Source organism: Stomoxys calcitrans, chromosome 3 (assembly GCF_963082655.1).
Source record: "Stomoxys calcitrans chromosome 3, idStoCalc2.1, whole genome shotgun sequence".
Lineage (NCBI taxonomy): Eukaryota > Metazoa > Arthropoda > Insecta > Diptera > Muscidae > Stomoxys > Stomoxys calcitrans.
In genome coordinates this window covers 6,626,790-6,645,713 of record NC_081554.1, presented here as the reverse complement: position 1 = coordinate 6,645,713, position 18,924 = coordinate 6,626,790, and the positions used below count along the sequence as shown (strand labels likewise).

The following is an 18,924-nucleotide window of genomic DNA, read 5'->3' as shown; positions in this document are numbered from 1 at the left end:
GTGCGGTCTGAAAACTGAGTTGGCCAGATTTTTAATTCGAGCATTTATTTGCTCATATCGCCATGGTAAAATCATCGTCATAATCATCATCACGGCAACATCGAAATAATTGCATATAAACATGTGCAAATTGTTCAAATAAATTGGATTGAATTTATTTAACGATTCTTTATCATCGCAATACAGTGGACGGTGGCAATGTTGCGGATTTTACCACTGTCTTAGTAAAGGCGGCAATGGTGACCGCAACAAACCCTTCTCCGGCACAAGTGCCCAAAGGCAAATTGGGTTTGGTGAGATGAATTTGTCTGGCCCCAAATGGTAAAAGATGATGAATAGTTTAATTGATTTTTTTCCCCCGTTAACCATTTTGAGGTCGATTCTGAAAGACCCTATCACAGAGTCAGCTAAAGTGTGTGTATGTGTCTATGTGTGTGTCTGTGTGTGTGTATGATTGAAGACATTTTGTCAAATTAAGAAAATTTTATTGTCATTTTTTTTTTCTTCTCAGTTTTGAAAGTTTTGCATTCACATAAAAAACAACTCCAGCCACAACAACAACTACTACAACAACAACAAGTGGCTGCCTGTTGTTTAATGATGATGAAACATCATTTATTTAGTGTTTATTTAATCCCAAACACTAAACACCCTCTCCTTGTCTGCAAATGAAGAGTCTCATTAAGTGGCGTTAATTGAAGTTGTTCGAATGTTGGTTTATTTTTTTCCTTAATGTTTTTCTTTTGTTGTGCGAATTGAAATGTTGGTGTTTGGATTTTTGTTGTTGTTGTTTTGCCTTTTTACGCTCTCTCGTCAAGACGTTTCACAAATCCACAAAATATTTTAATTGCGATACTAAATGAATGGCTTATAATTCTAGAATTGAATTGTGTTTGTTGTCTTTATTGAAGACTTTTGAATAACCAGAAACCAGAAATTTATGTGATGAGGTTTTTGTTGATATCAAATCTTTCGTTGCCAATTGTGTGACAAAAAAATTTTTTTTATCTTTTTCCTTGGCTTTAAAATTTCAAGGTCATTTGACACTTACTGGGCCATTTACTCGCAAATTTCAGTTATTGCATTAAGCATCTGTGAAAACAAAGCTACTGGTAATGCGGTCAATGCGGAATATTCTTAAAGTTGGGTAGGGTTTTTGATGAATGAATGAAGTTTACTTGAAACTATAAAAAAAACAAGTAAAAAGGTGTTAAGTTTGGCCGGGATACCCACCACTTTGGCGAAATATGCATACCTTATGCCCCATAGCAGCTATATCGAAATATGTTCCGATTTGGATCAAATACTAACAAGTGCAAGTCATTGTTCAATTGTGTATAACAAAATATTGGTCTTTTTGGTAGCTATATCTAAAAATAAACCGATCTGAACCATATACGACACGTATGTCGAAAAGCCTAACATGAGTCACTGTGTCAAATTTCAGTGAAATCGGATTATAAATGCGCTTTTTATGGCCCCAAAACCTTAAATCGGGAGATCGGTCTATATGGCAGCTATATCCACATCTGAACCGATCTGGAGCAAATTGTAGAAGTATATCAAGGGGCTTAACTTAACTTACTGTCCCAAATTTGGGCGACATCGGACAATAAATGCGCTTTTTATGGGCCCTAAACCTTAAATCGAGAAATCGGTCTATATGGCAGCTATATCCAAATCTAACCGATCTGTGCCAAATTGAAGAAGAATGTCGAAAGGCTTAACTTAACGTACTGCCCCAAATTTGGGGGACATCGGACAATAAATGCGCCTTTTATGGGCCCTAAACCTTAAATCGAGAAATCGGTCTATATAGCAGCTATATCCAAATCTAACCGATCTGTGCCAAATTGAAGAAGAATGTCGAAAGGCTTAACTTAACGTACTGTCCCAAATTTGGGCGACATCGGACAATAAATGCGCCTTTTATGGGCCCGAAACTTTAAATCGAGAGATCGATCTATATGACAGCTATATTGAAATCTGGACCGATCTGAGCCAAATGGAAGAAGAATGTCGAAAGGCTTAACTTAACTCACTCTCGCAAATTTCGGCGACATAGGATAATAAATTCGCCTTTTATGGGCCCTAAGCCTTAAATTCAGAAATCGGTCTATATGGCAGCTATATCCAAATCTGGACCGATCTGAGCCAAATTGAAGAAGAATGTCGAAGGGCCTAACACAACTCACTGTCCCAAATTTGGGTGACATCGGACGATAAATGCGCTTTTATGGCCCCAAAACCTTAAATCGAGAGATCGGTCTATATGGCAGCAATATTCAAATTTGGACCAATCTGGGCTAAATTGACGAAGGATGTCGAAAGGCTTAACCTAACACACTGTCCCAAATTTCGGCGACATCGGACAATAAATGCGCCTGTTATGGCCGCAAAACCTTAAATCGAGAGATCGGTCTATATGGCAGCTATATTCAAATCTGGACCGATCTGAACCAAATTGAAGAGGAATATGGAAGGGCCTAACACAACTCACTCTCCCAAATTTAAGCAATATCGGACGATAAGTGCGCCTGTTATGGCCCCAAAACCTTAAATCGAGAGATCGGTCTATATGGCAGCTATATTCAAATCTGAAACGATCTGTGCCAAATTGAAGAATAATGTGGAAGGGCCTAACACAACTCATTGTCCCAAATTTGGGCGACATGGGACAATAAATGCGCTTTTTATGGCCCCAAAACCTTAAATCGAGAAATCGGTCTATATGGCAGCTATATCCAAATCTGGACCGATCTGTGCCATATTGCAGAGGTACGTCGAGGGGCTTAACTTAACTCACTGTCCCAAATTTCGGCGACATCGGATAATAAATGCACTTTTTATGGGCCCTAAGCCTTAACTCCACAAATCGGTCTATATGGCAGCTATATCCAAATCTGAACTGATCTGAGCCAAATTGAAGTAGAATGTCGAAGGGCCTAACGCAACTAACTGTCCCAAATTTCGAGAACATCGGACAATAAATGCGCCTTTTATGGGCCCAAGACCCTAAATCGGCGGATCGGTCTGTATGGGGGCTATATCAAGATATAGTCCGAAATATTAAACTGCTTATAGACAAAAAAAAAGGAATTTGTGCAAAGTTTCAGCTCAATATCTCTATTTTTGAAGAATGTAGCGTGATTTCAATAGACAGACGGACGGACATGGCTAGATCGTCTTAGATTTTTACGCCGGTCAAGAATACAAATACTTTATAGGGTCGGAAATGGATATTTCGATATGTTGGAAACGGAATGACAAAATGAATATACCCCCATCCTTCGGTGGTGGGTATAACAAGAGAAAACGTGCTAAGTTAGGCCGGGTCGAATCTTATATACCTTCCATCATGGTTCGCATTTGTGAAGTTCTTTGCACGGTATCCGTTTAAGGCTAACAAAGGATAATGGAAAAAATGTTATTCTATTGGAGCTATGTCAGGATATGGACCGATTCGGGCCATACTTGGTTTGGGTGTTGGAGATTATGCCCTCTGACGGCTAAAGTAGTAATGTCGGGAGATCGGTTTATATGGTAGCTATTTATATCAGGTTTAGTCGAACCATATTTGGCAGCACCGAGTCGAGCCGTATTTGGTTCATCTGCTATCCCGGCCGACAGGGGATAACTGTGAGCACCAGACGGACTTTGAGATCCCACTTGTGTGGTGTTCATCGTTATAACGGGAAGCTTAGCTTAAAGCTACCGAGCGCGCCCACAGTTTGTGGATAGTGGAAAGCTTCGTATATATGCGGAGCAGCTGCAAATAGGGCCGCGGGCAGTTAGCGATTTCGAGTAGAGAGTCTCAGTGTAGGATCCGGTGGGGCTGACTCTTACTCAAAAATACTGAATGCCAATGTTACCCAAAATGACAAGGCGAGTTATTGACGCTTTAAAATAACCATTTGAGGCCACCGTACCGCAGAGGTTAATATGTCCGCCTATGATGCTAAACGCCTGGGAAAAAAAATTCCCTTCCTAATGCTGGCAACATATGGGAGGTACCATGTCACGACAAAACTTTTCTCCAAAGAGGTGTCGCACTGCGTCACGCCGTTTGGACTCGGCTATAAAAAGGAGACCCCTTATCATTGAGTTTAAACTTGAATCGAACTGCACTCATTGATATGTGGAAAGTTTGCCCCTGTTCCTTAATGGAAAGTTGTTTGGTAAAATTTGGAAAAAAAAATCTATATGACGAATGGCCAACATCAGTGTCTGTTTCCAGTTTATGGGGCACTTGGAAGCGGATTGCTATATCGAAGGATACATATGCGATCTCAAATAATCCATGCGATTAGGACGCTGTGCCAATAATCCTCCCATAAAAATTTAAAGGAGCTTGATCTGCGGATCTGCACCTGAATTATCCGAACTCTTTATAGAGAAGGTGCAGTATACGTCAACATCAGCCTTATTTGCGACCATGCTCCGACGGAAGACAAGGTGGAGCAGACCAAGGATATTGTCTACAAGCGCCAAGACAGAGAATATGACCGCTGCCCCGCCCATGATATTAAAATCGTTCGGGGAGATTGTAATACGAAGATAGGGAAGGAAAAAATGTTTGGTTCAACCGTCGGAAAATTTAGCACCCACCAGATAATGTCCTATAATGGATTGAGGCTAGTAGATTTCGCCGCTACAAAAACATGGTAGTTAACAGCACCAGATTTCAACATAAAAAGTTAAAACGTTCTAAGTTCGGCCAGGCCGAATCTTGTTGTTGTAAGTTGAAACTGAACACTTCATGCCAAATTTTAGACAAATTGGACAAAAATTGCGTCTTCCAGGGGATCAAGATGTCAAATAGGGAGATCGGCCTATATGGGACCTACAAAACTTAAAGACCGCAAAAACTTGTAGCTTCCAAGGAATCCAGACATGAAATCGATAGATCGGTTTATATAAGACCTATATCAGGTTATAGACCGATTTCAGTCGCACTTGGCACAGTTATTGTGAGTCATAACAGAATACTACATGCAAAATTTTAGACAAATTGGACAAAAATTGCTGCTTCCATGGGCTCAAGATGTCATGTAGGTAGATTAGATTACATGGGAGCTACATCCAAATCTGAACCGATATGAGCCATTTACAATCTCTAAGGAGCTACATCAATAAGATGAATCCGTACAAAATTTCAAGCAGCCAGCTTTATGCGTTCGACCGCTTTTGTGATTTTGACAAACGGACGGATATGGTGGAAACGACTCAAAATGTCCAAACGATGAAAAACGTATTTACTTTATGGGGTCGAAGATCAATTTTTCGTGGTGTTGCAAACGGAATGACTATGTTAGTATTTCCCCATCCTATGGTGGTCGGTATAAAAATTCACAATGTCACATGGAGTGCCCAGATCAAGAAGTAAGGAACCAATATTGCGCTATAACATTCATCCAGCGTGTTAGATCGATCCGTGGGGCAAATATAGATTCCGATCATTACCTTGTTGCAGCAAAGGTTCGCACCCGTTTGAGTATGGCGAGAAAGGTACGATCTGAACCTGCACGGAAGCTTAGCATTAAAAAGCTGCAAGCACAACAGATGGCAATGGCATATTTCATTCGACTGACCCAAAGGCTTGATAAAAGCACTCCTTATCCCGATGGTATAGCGGCGCAGTGGCAATCCATTGCCCAGATCGTGACAAACAGAGCAATACTGCAAACAGTAGCAACGCGCCAGATAAAGAAGAGGTATCGGGAGAAAAGTAGAGAGGAGAGGGTTGAATTTTATGTAACATCCACCATGGATCGCAATTGTCAAGTTTTTTGAATGACTTTTCAAATATATATGAGCCATATCAACAAGGACTGTTTTTGTTACGGATGTTAGAAGTCATAGAAAAATACAAACTCTGAAGTTTTAGGCAAATCGAGTAAGAGCATACTTGGCACAGTTATTGGAGGTCAGATTAAAACTACATGTGCAAATTTTTAGCCAAATTGGATAAGAATTGCGCTCTCTAGAGGTTCAAGAAGTTTAATCGGAAGATCGGTTTATGGACTGATTTAGATCACAATTGTTGCAAGTCAAATCAAAATGACATGTGAAAAATTTCAACCAAATTGGATAAGAATTGCGCCCTCTAAAAGCTCAAGAAGTCAAGATCAGAGTTCGGTTTATATGACAACTATATCAGGTTATGAACCGATTTGAATCATACTAAGCACAATTGTTGGAAGTGATATTAAAACACCACGTGTAAAATTTCAGCCAAATTGGATAAGAAACGCGCTTTCTAGAAGCTCAAGTGGTCAAGACCCAAGATCGGTTTATATCAAAACATGGGCCGATTTGGCCCATTTATCATACCAACCTACGACCGACATTAATAAAAAATAATTTTTGCATAATTTCAAGCACATTCCTTTAATGCTTCGAAAGCTAGCGTGCTTTCGACTGACAGACGGACGGACCGATGACAGACTGACGGACATGGCTAGATCGACTTAAAATGTTATAACGATCAGGGATATGTATACTTATTGGGGTCTTAGACGAATATTTCGAGGTGTAACAAACGTAATGATGAAATTAGTATACCCCCATCTCATGAGATGTGCAGGAGTCAGAATAAAGTGCGGAAATTCTACCAAAGAAGCAATCATTAAACCGATGGCTTTGGTACAGGCGCATCCTCCTGCAGAGACAAAGACGGAAATTCGGTAACCGATACAGATTGTTTGCTGAGGATATGGAAATTTTATTCAGCTGGAAGCGTCCGAAGATGGCAGTAAAGGGCATACCGCGGCACGAATCCCTGATAATAGTATAGGAGGTAAACACCTAGTCAGAATGAGGTCCAAGTAGCAGTGACCCGAAGGAAGAACAACATGGCAGGAACCGATGTTTTGCCCGCTGAACAACTTAAGAAAAAAAGACCCGAGAAGGACATACCATCTCTTTGTTGACTATAAATCCGCTTTCGACACCCCTTTACGTTCAAAGGTATTTCATACATTCTGATACACGTTCCCCAGTAAGAATAGAAATCATTAAACCTATGGCTGGTAGTGTCCGAAGATGGCGGTGAAAAGCATACCCCGCGACCAATCCCTGATAATGGTATAGAATGTGATATCAGAATGTGGTCCATGTAGCAGTGACCCGACGGAAGAACAACAAGACAGGAGCCGATGGTTTGCCCGCTGAACTAATTAAGACCAGAGGCGGCATACTGATAAGGCATATGCATTAGCTCGACTGCGAGATCTAGCTAGAAGAACGCATAACTGGCAATTGGAATCTCAGCATACAGGCCACCATCGGAAGAACCAGCCACAACCGCACGTGAAGTCTGAGGCTCCACTTGAATGTAATAGAAAACATAGTGCAGAATTTCAGCCAAATCGGATACGAACTGAACTCTCTAGAGGCTCAAGAAGTATAATCGGGAGATGGGTATATGTGGAAGCTATATTAAAACATGAACAGATATGGCTCATTTACAATCAACCAATATACGTTAGTAAGAAGAATTTGTGAAAAATTTCAAGCACCTAGCTTTACTGCTTCGAAAGTGTGCTGAGCATAACATCGCATCATTTGGGGTGGCCTTAGATACTACTACCTCGTTTTTATGAGTATACCGCAAATCTGTGATCTGATCTATGATTGGCCCAAATGACGAGGGATTTAATGCAACTCTTCGTAGAGTTGAATGCAATACGTCTTCAGCGAAATCGAAATAATTTTTTAGTAATAATTTTACTACTTTGTTTGAACAAATATTGATAAATATTGATAAAAATGTTTACAAGTGATAACGTTGGTTAAATAAAGTTGGCAGAAATTTCTAAAATATATTTTCTTGTATGATAGCCTTAGCCGGCATAAACATGAAGGCATAACTTATGCAAAACTCTAAATTCCGAAACATTTGATTGCTGCCTAAATCCATTTTTCTTTTTTCTTCATAAAGCAATTCCTTTCAGCTAATTTATTTAATTCAAATTCCATTTTTTTTTTCAAATTCCAATCACAATTGCTGTTGGGTGTAACATCCTCCTTTATGTATGCACTACAAGATTTATAACATCCTACTGTCACAACTCCGTATTCTGGCATACATACATTAAGGCACACATATGCACAATCCGAACTACTAACATGACATCAATTTCGTGTCACCATAAATATTTTACACTCAAAGGCAATGAGCCACACAAATATACAACCACACACACTCCTGCACTCTCTCTCTCTCTTTCTCACTCTCTCTCTGTCCCCACTAATACCGTCACATGGATGGCGTATGAAATGCTTTGCGATTCGTTAAAAAACGAAACCATAGCCAACAACAACAGTAATAACACAAAACAAAATCACTGAAAAGAATTTCCATAAATCCAACCAACACGGGCCATAACCGCCCTTGTGGTTTATGGCGGCACCGGGAATAATTTGCATAAAAAAATTAAATTCTTCTAATCGAAATGTAACGGTACCAACGAAACACAAACACACACACAAATGGAGGAAAACAATAACGATAACAACAACTACAAAAACAACAACAACAACTAGCTATATAACAAAATCAACTTACATTCTTTAGCAGCAATCAAACAGCGACGGTGAAGATGGAAGAGGTTTTGTTTTAAAGAAAGAAGGATTGTTCGCCTAGATGCCAAAGCTGAGATGTCAATGAGGCTGCGCCGTTGATATGAATGTTGATGTAGATGATCAATTTTCCATAGCATGCAAATTATAAATATCCGCATAAATTGTTTTAGAGTTTTTTTTTTTGCTTAGCACTGTGGGATTTTACATTTGATTCCAGTTAAGTTGGATGAGTTGATTATTGGATAATTGTGTTGTACAGATAATAGCACCACCACTTCACTGGTTTCTTTTTTTTTTTAATTTTCTTCAATGGGAATTTTTTTTATGGTTTATTGCCTTAAGCTTTTTTGTGTGTTTCTTTTCTCTCTCTTACCACATAGGAAGAACTCTTAAACGGATATCCGCTTTTGTCAGTTTGATGATGTTTAGCAGTAAGCGATAGAAAAAATTGGCGCACCAGGGGAGGGAGATGTCTAGTCTAGGTGTTGGGTTATAACTTGCTGTTGGCCACAGAGGATGTTTGGTATCGCTAGCAATACAGGAAAGAGCGTGGTAATCACAAAGCGGTATCCTTGGTGGGGTAAGGCGAACTTGTTAGGCTGGGAAAGATGTTGCACATAAATTTCCGGAAGTTTATATCACAAAACACTTCAAGGTACACAAATTGTTATTGGCGCATATACCTATGAACCGTTACAACTGTTATACGATATACGTTATGGGTGATTGTGTGAGTAATTTTTTTGTTACTGAGGCGTTTATTATGCATTTCCTTTGCCAAGTGCCGTTATGATGGGAATATTTTGTCAAAGAGGGAAAATAAAGAACAGGATGGCAAAGTTTCTCTTAATGAACTTTTAATTAATCATAGATGGCGTTCTTAATTTTGGATTGAGTAGAAATTATTTCGAAGGTTAGAGATAAATAAAATATAAATAAGTTTTTTTTTTTATTTTCGTTTTATATTTAATTATTCATATTCTGATTTAGTGGTGTTTGCATAAATTTAACATTTTTTGTAGTTGCCGCACTATATATTTTTTTTTTGGAAATCACAGATGGCGATGCATGTATGTATAATTAGTCCGGTTAGTCAGATATATAAAGCAAATAGCGAAGCATAGAATAGTCTGGCGAAATAAAGAAAATTTATTTGAATTTTCAAAATGAAGCACCTTGGAAGGATTAACTTTTTTTATGGGTAAAAATATTTTTAAGAATTTTTGCTGCTTTTGGATTTCATCTCATTCACAGATGGCGCTAGTTTTTTTTTGTAAATTAAGTTTAAAATATTAAAGTTATGGAATTTTTACTGCAATTTTAGAGTTGCCATATTAGATGCCATTAGAAAAAATTGAATAGTTCGATATCAAGTGCTGCATTGTTTTTATTTTAATAATTTTTTTATAGTTGGTTTTTTATTAAAAGCTGCTTAATTTTTCTTATAGTGGTAATTCACAAGTGAAGTAGTAGTTATAGAAATTGATGTAGAAGTTGATAAATAGATTCGATGGAGTTTTTTTAGTATGAAAGTTTTAAGGTTCATTTGTAGATGGCGTTTATAGACTTTTATTCAATGCTTAATACCGGAATATGTTGCATGGAAATTTTAATTAAATCACAATAAGAGGAGAGTTTTATGAAATCATTTCCTAGTTTCCTTCCTTAGGGTTGGTTCTTTCTTTAAATCTCTACCCAAGTCAATCTTTGAAAATATTGACTTGTAAAACCGCAAAAAAGATGTTTTCAAAACTGAGAAGTTTGTTCTGATGTTTAATTTTTTTTAAACCGTATTTTCGTTTTTTAATTTTTTCTTAATTTATTTTATGATTGTTATTTTCTTTGGTTTATCCACTTGGTGATAATAACAATCCATGGCCAGCATTGGGTCATCATTACAATTTTCATTTATTCTTCACTTGCACTGACACTTGCATGCACGCACGCACTTTATTAGAGGTTGCACTTTCTTATTGGGGGGGTTAACACGTTAGGAAAAATGCGCGGAAAAAAGTAAAAGTAGCCGCTACTTTAGATAGTGCGTTTGCTGGTTTTGTTACAGATTTGCAATGGGTGGTTGTTGTTACGTTTTTTCATTTGCGACGAGTGAGTAAACACGCACACTCATATCCACACACAGACACACACACGCAGCCACAATCAAACAAAGAGTTTTCCTTTTAGTTTAAGTTCAATTTGTAACTGGATTAACCCGTAATGACGACCATTCTCTGCAGGTACGTGATGAAGTACTGAATTCGTAACAATCTTAGCGCTTCAGCTTTACCCCAAACAAAATACAAAACTCATGGGGAACAACAAAAACACAGGCCAGTCAGTCAGCCAGCCAGCCAGCTAGCTAGCTAGCACACATCCATCCCAACAGACCAAAAAACAATAATAACAACAACAACAACAGAGCCGAACGAGATCAATTGTGAAGTGAATATCGTTGGAGCAGAGCACACATAACTCTACCTACACACACACTCACTCACATACCGGCCACTAACTCAGGCTTAGCTGTAACGATGTCTGTCGTCTTTCAAAATCTAATCATCTCAGTGAAGACGACGACTACGATGACGATGACGTCGCCGCCAACAGCAAAGAAGAAGATAACAACGACAAAGAGACAAAGGCTAGCAGGAGGTGAAGTGCTTTGCAGACGCCTTACATACAAAACTGTTACAATTACAAGCAATTCAAATCAAGCGCAAGCAAAAGCTACACCACCGCCAACAGCCCCAGCATCGTCAAGCAGGCTTCATTACAAAATAATAACAACAAAAGCAGCAGCAGCAGCGCACCAACGCCGCCTTAGCAGCTCTGCTTAGATCAACTCTAATGCCCAAGAAGCTCTAAAGCTGGGCAATTGCCAACAACCAGTCAAGCCATCCTTTGCCTCATGTAGCGAAAATAGAAGACCAACGCAAAAAAAATCCCCACAAAGATCATCGTCGAATCACCCAAACATTGAGCGCGCCACTACTCCCTTCTAACCTTTTTGTGCGCGCAACCCTCGCCGCCACAGAGAAACAAGACCAAGCTTTAGTCAATGAATGAATGAACCAAGTGAGCTAAACAATAACAACAATAACGAATATTGCCGATCAGCCAACACACGAACCTATTCCCCAAAGACTCCTCGTACTCTCTCTCTCCCCACCGCAGCACATTACAAACGATCAATGTTCAGTTATTCAGTTGTAACTGTTTTTGTAGTCTACAACGGCGAGTACTTCTCAGGACAGACGAACGCCAACAGCGCAGCCAACTGAGATGTTGCAGCGCGTTTTGTAGCTGACTGCTTGCTGGCATTCCATTTCAAAAGTTGTTATTTTTTTTGCATCCGAAATTGGGTGGAGTATCTTCCGCCCAACATGTATTTGTAGCATGCTTTTGTTTATCGTTAGCCCATTGGATTGTTGTTGTCTAATGAGAGTCTTTATTTGCAGGAGAGCCAGAGAGGCTTGAGTGTATGAAATGAGCACATGGAGTCAAGAGTTATTTAAGAGAATATGAAGGTGTTTTAGCATCCACACACCAGTGGATAGCATTTAAGAGAGTATAAACAAAAGGAATGATTTTTATTTAGGTATAAAGGGAACAATTAATTTCTTAAATATGGAAATAATTAAATCAATAATGAGAATAAGAAAAAAACAAAAAATTTTTTAACAAATATTTTTGAAACAACAACTTATTTATTATTTTAGGAAAAATTACGTATATATAATTTTTTAATTTTGACCTTTGCACCGATTAGTTCTAAATTCATTAAAAACACTGGTAAACCGTGCTGAGTTTGGTCCAATCCGAACCATATTTCGATATAGCTGCTACGGGTCATTAATTATCCATTTTTCACTGGATTATGATGAAAGGTGGTTTATATATTGGGTTTCCCAAAAAGTAATTGCGGATTTTTCATATAGTCGGCGTTGACAAATTTTTTCAACGGCTTGTGACTCTGTAATTGCATTCGTTCTTCTGTCAGTTATCAGCTGTTACTTTTAGCTTGCTTTAGAAAAAAGTGTAAAAAAAGTATATTTGATTAAAGTTCATTCCAAGTTTTATTAAAAATGCATTTACATTCTTTTAAAAAATCCGCAATTACTTTTTGGGCAACCCAATATATACCCGAGGTGTTGCCTATTCAAAGTTCGGCCCAGCCGAACTTAATGCCTTTTTACTCCTACTATGGGTTGAATTTTAGGTTATATTCTCCCACGGTTGGACTAGCTTGTTGGTACAACTTCACCCAAAATCTGTCGAACTGGGGAGGAGGCTGCTGGAGGAGGCTGTCTAGGCTGCTGGATCTTTAATGCTGTGAAAATTTGTTGATGCGGGATTTGTGGACCTCAACCGTGGTAATCTGCGTTAGCAATCTTCATGCCGAGAGCTGGCAAAATATCGATATTTTTTGTTTGAATATCGATTGCTATTTGTCCTATCGATACCCTAGAAGATTCATTGCACCTATAGAGGGCCCACTTTTCATCCAATTGGCCCTTCAATGATTGTACAATGATTTCTCTTATGATTTCGAACTGACTTGGTTCTATTCGGTCTATCCATTGATATTGCTTGTTTATAAATCGATGTCCTGATTTTTAATTCTCATTTTTGTAAGAAATATAGGTCATGGCCGATTGTATTGAAACTTCTCGACTTCTTATTGAGGTAGAGATACTACAACATGTCCTTTTTGAATGTCGGGAGTTGGTTGCAGTTGCGATGGTCTCAAGTAGTCATATCGGGGAGTCGGTATTAAAGGGGCCTAATTCATTATACAGACCGATACAGATCATACTTGGCACACACGCTGAAGGTCATGACAGAAGTTTCTATGTCAAATTTCAGCAAAATTAGATGAAAGTTGAGGTTTCCAGAAGCTTAACAAGTCCAATTCGGGGAACGGTGTATATGGGGGCTATATCAGTATATAGACCGATTCGAATCATACTTAGCGTAGATGTTGGAAGTCATAGCAGAAGTCTTTTTGCCAAATTTCAGCCAAATTAGATGAAAATTGAAGTCAAATTCGGGAATCGGTTTATATGCGCTAAGGTATTAAGTTCGGTTTTTGGAAACCGGTTTTTCAGTTTTTTGGCATGAATATAATAATCGGTTTTTGGAAACCGGTTTTTCGGATTCATGAAAATTGCTATTCGGTTTTTTGATAAATCGGTATTTTTTTGCCAAAAATAACCGGTTAATGGTTCCGTTTCTTACTATATTTTGTGATTATTATCACTTATATTTCATTGAATTTTTGCATTTTGAAGGAATTTCCTTAGGGTTTGAGGAAAAGTCATAAACAAATTATCAAAATTCTGTCTTGAGGGAAAATTTCATCAACATTTTGTCTATAAAATATTTTTTTTTATCAAATTTTTGTCTTTATGAAAAATTTTAATAAAATATATTCTTTGGAAAATTTTTTTTTGAAATTATGTCTAAAAAATTTTACGATTTTTTTCAAATACAAATATCTCGGTTGGAAACAAATTGTCAATATTTTATTTTAAGGGAATTTTTAATAACATTTTGTGTTACGAAAAATTTCATTGAAATTTTGCCGTTGTATAAAATTTCATTAAAATGTTGCCTTTAGAGAACATTTTATAAAAAATTTCATCTTCTCAGAAAATTTCCTTAAAAAATTTTATTTAAGCAAATTTTTAGCGAAATGTTGTCTCAGAAACTGAAAAATGGATATACTGGTTGACTTTTGACTTCATCTAAGGATTATTTATAACATTGTAAGAAAAATTACCGGTCTCTTAAAAATTTTAAAAATTTAACCCGGTTCCTTAAAAAAGGTAATTTTTCGAATAGTTTGAAAACCGGTTTTAGGAAAAAAACCGGTTTATTGATCACTCTAATTTGGCCCCCCTCCCCAGTTTATTGACCAATTCGGATCATATTCTGCAATGATGTAGGAAATTAGAACAGAAGTGCTTGTGCCAAGTTTCAACCAATTGGTATGAAAACTGATGCTTCTAGGGGCTCAAGAAGTCAAATCCGGAATAGCTTGTATGGGGTCTAGAGTGCCCTAAAAACCCCCATTTGGAACCCCATACCCTCTATTTTTCTTTTTTCTTTTGGTCCCAATAAACAAAATTCAAAATATAATGGCGATCGGTTAACGATAACACGTACCACCACAACGTCCAAAGTTGGAAGTAGTGCTTTTCAAGGAGTCCAGTTGAGTATTTTAGGTTCTAGCATAAAGTTGGTATATCTTCTCTTATATATAAAATTAAATTTGTGTTAGTTAGTTTGTTTGTCGGTTTGTTTGTTTGTTCCGTATAGACTCAAAAACGGCTAAACCGATTACCTTGAAATTTTCACAGATTTTCACAGGCTATATCATTTTTTGATATCGGGAGGGGGGCGGACCCTCCCCCTTACACCAAAAGTACTACCCAAAAATAAAAGTGGACCGATCGGAACAATATGGGATTCAAATGGAAGGTATTCAAGAGTAGAGTACGAATTTTAAAATAAAAGTTGGTTCCAAGTACTTGGTGGGCCGCCCCAGACCCAAAACCCCTTAAAAAAGATTTTTTTTTGGCGATAATGACAATATGGGACTCAAATGAAAGGTATTCGGGAGTAGATTAAGAACATGGTCAAGAATTAGGAATAGGCTTTATATTTTATTGATAACGGAATAAATTATAAAGCCCAAAATCAATACTGGACCGATAAGAACAATATGGGTATCAACTGAAAAAGGAATAGATAACACATCTGGCATACAAACTCATGTCAAATGATAGGGGTCAGCACACCCCCGTCAAAAATGCCCAAATCCGGAATTTTAGCAAATCACGAATATATGGGACTCGGTTTGTTTGTTCCGTATAGATGTATCAAATGAAAATTATGCGGGAGTAGATAACGAATCTGGCATACAAACTCTTGTTCAAGTGAAGGGGTCACCCCACCCCCCCACAAAAAAAATTCCCAAAATCGGCATATTAGTTAATCACGGATATATGGGACTCGGTTTGTTTGTTCCGTTTACACCGAAAAACGGTAGAACTGATTTTCTCGAAATTTTCGCTTATTGTGTAGGTTGGTCTGGAAGCAAACATAGGTTATATAATTTTTCGGTATCAGAAGGGGAACGGACCCTCCCCCTTATGCCAAAAACACAACCCAAAATCAAAAGTGGACAATATAGGTATCAAATGAAGGGCATTGGAGAGTAGAATACGAATATGAATTTCAAAATTTAGGTCTAAGTACCCATCGAGCCGCCCCAACCCCACAACTCCCCCAAACAGACATACTGGACGTTCATATCAACATGGGGCTGAAATGAAAGGTATTCGGGAGTAGATTTTGAATCTGGCATACAAAATCAGATTGAAGTATAGGGGATCACGCCATCCCTCAAAAACGCCATTAGACCCATTATGACTATATGATACTTGGCTGAACCGATTTTCTTAAAATTTTCATAGATTGTGTACGTTTGTCTGGAAGGAAACATAGAAAACGGGTGTAGGCGGACCCTCCCTCTAACCCCAAAAAACGCCACCCATATCCGATGAAAGGTATTCGAGACTAGAAAACGAATATGGTATTAAAATTTGGATCCAAGTACCCAGCGGCAACATTAAGAGGGGATAAACACCGCTTTGTCCGATGTTCTCGCCAGGATTCAAACGCGTTCAGCGTGATAGACTACAATGGCACTAATTCGATATCCGCATTCAGGGGAAGTGTCGCCACCCTAAAAAGATATAAGAGAGTTAAAGAAGGCGCAGCGGAGTGGGCCCCGTTCGGCTACTACATTTATATGGAATTTATTTAATTTATTATTACAAAACCACAAACTGTACCTTGCACCACTACTGTGGGTGTGATGAAATGTGTAGTTCGGCTTAGTCATTTCCGTCTGTCCGCATATCCTTTCTGTGCTTATGGTCCGTTTGTCATTGTTTTTTAACTAAGGTGGAGATCGGATTTGCTATCCAATCAATACGAATGGATATTTTTTAAATCAATACGATTGGATATTTTTTTAAAAGGATTTTAGAAAAATGCTTGTTTTTACAAAGACTTTGGTCTTTCTTTTAACCATATTTTATTTGTTTTTTTTTTTGCTCTTAGTTAACTCTCTTTCATTCCACACCTATTGGATGGTTAAACACTTTTTGTGTTTTCCCACTCTCTTTAAGTTCTCCCTGGCTCTTTGGCATGTAAACATCTCTCAACGCTACGATTCAGTTGGCTTAAGCATTGACTTTTAGCCATTCACAAAACAGACTTCTTTACAGTTACATAAAGTCTGAATGAAGTTGGGCTTTGTTGCGATCCGCAGTAAGGCCAAAGATGTTGGGGCGAACAGTTGTCGCATGGCGGTGTTGAGGTTTTTTTGCTTTTGTTTTTTTTTTTTTTTTTTTTTTAACAAAATATACGTAACTGAGGAAGGTTTAAGAGATTTGTTGTTGTTGTTGTTGTTGTTGTGCTAGAGTAATGGGTTAATGTATAATGACATGTTTTGTCCAACTGGTAATCAGGCCAAAGAACTGGAAAACCACTTTGAAGGCTTTACAGCACTACCAGACGTCCAAAGAAACAATCAGAGCCCGATTCTTGAAATGATACTGACTCTCTGTGCATTGGACTGGCAGGCAGGCAGGCTGGCTGTCTGTTTAGGTGTTGTGTCTAGAACTTTGTTCTTCCTTGATTTGATGTGAACTTTTACTGGTGATGGCGGCTGCCCTGCATTTGATTTGGTTTTGGCATCAGATGGGCCTAAGCATGTCATTCACTGTCGGAAGCCAGCTCAACAAGTCATTCCAACCCAGGCAATTGATATTTGCCGCTACCTTTTCTTCATAGACCAGCCAGACAAGAGATGAACTGCAAAGAAAGTTGTCGTAGTCGCTAAGGGTTTCAATCACAGCAAATCATCATCATCAGCATCATCATCAGCAGCACCATCAGCCATCATGGGGGGAAAAGATATAGAAAAGTGCTCCACATGAGGCTAAATGAAATCTGAAGGAGTTTTTCCCCTTCATGGTCTTCATTAGTGAGGACATTTTGTGGGGTGGGAGTGGAGGGGAGAGAGTATACCAAGTCTAGTGAAAAGGATGTTGACAATGACGTTTGCCGAGCAGTGGCACTATGAGCACTGACATATCTGAAGATTTAATGGATGGCCCCACAACAGTTGACAGCTGTGTGGAAATGTGGAAGTACCTTTTCCGTTGAAATTTGTAATGGTATCACTGCAGCATGGCCACAAATGGTCAAAGTCTCCATAGGTGAGTGTGTGGTGTCTTGGTGAATGAACACCATCAGCATGGGTTGGTGCGCTGGATGGCTAGCTGGCTGGATGGCCGTTAGTTAGTTAGCTTGCATGAATGAGTTTTCAAAGTTCCATGCAGTAATGAAACGAATGAGTGAGTGAGTGTTGTCCGAGTGGTAAGCCGTGGTCGTTGTCGTCATCCATGCTTGTCATGGAAATTTGCACTCACAGGCACTAGTTTTGGGCTACTGTTTGATTGGACGACGCTCCATGAACCATCCAACTGACCATAGCCATATTCGGCTATTCATGCATTCATTCTGGACATATGCAGTGTGCCATTTTATGTTTTTTTTTTTTGTCTGGTCTTTTTTAGTCAGAGATGTTGGACTATCTGTTTATTTGTTTGTCTGTCGCCACATCGTGCCACCACTCAATTTTTGGGTTTTGGGACACCATAGAGTTTGATGAGGCCGCCGCCGTCGCCGCCTTAACAGCAGCCTTAGGGGAAGAGGGCTAAAAAACAAGAGAAAACCCCAGACCCATCATTATGACCATGTTTAGGCAAAGCAAATGGTGTTATTTTGAATATAAAGAGGAAACAACAAAATCAACCCAAAGATCCAAATGAGGGACTTTTTTTTTTTTTTTTGCTAAAGTCTTCTGTTGTCCTCCGTTGATGGTGGTGGTGATGGCGATGGGGCCCAGTTACATTTTTTTTTTGTTTTACTGGCTTGTATGAGTAGGAGAAAGGTATCATTTATTAAAACTTAAGACATTGGCCATTTGTCATTGGGGTTTCGCAGCAGTTTAATTTACCGAACGGATGATCTCTCAATGGTGTGCCGTACTTTCATTTCCTTGCAGCCACGATTAAGATACCAAGGCTAAGACATGATTTGCATTGACTTTATAACGATGCGATTTTTTATTTTTTTCCTTCTTTTCAACTTGCTGCCATACCAGCGGCCATGGCTTCTGGGCCATAATTGTTTAGAGCAATTATTTTTTTTTTTTTGCCTCAGGTCACAACTTTGTGGTGGACTTGGGATTTTTGT

At 38.5% G+C, this 18,924-nt stretch overlaps 1 protein-coding gene across 3 annotated transcripts in view; it reads right to left on the bottom strand.

The window, feature by feature from the left end:
* Window positions 1-18,924, bottom strand: part of LOC106080820 (sal-like protein 3) — a 105,391-nt gene that overhangs the window by 84,246 nt on the left and 2,221 nt on the right. The window contains exon 1 of one of the 3 annotated variants that reach the window (XM_013242394.2): window positions 8,570-10,837. The exons of 1 other annotated variant lie outside the window; for it this stretch is intronic. The gene's annotated coding sequence lies outside the window, so the exon portion shown is untranslated. Of the gene's footprint in view, window positions 1-8,569; window positions 10,838-18,924 lie in introns of those variants that run through there. One more of the 3 variants, XM_013242395.2, reaches the window with a different exon arrangement.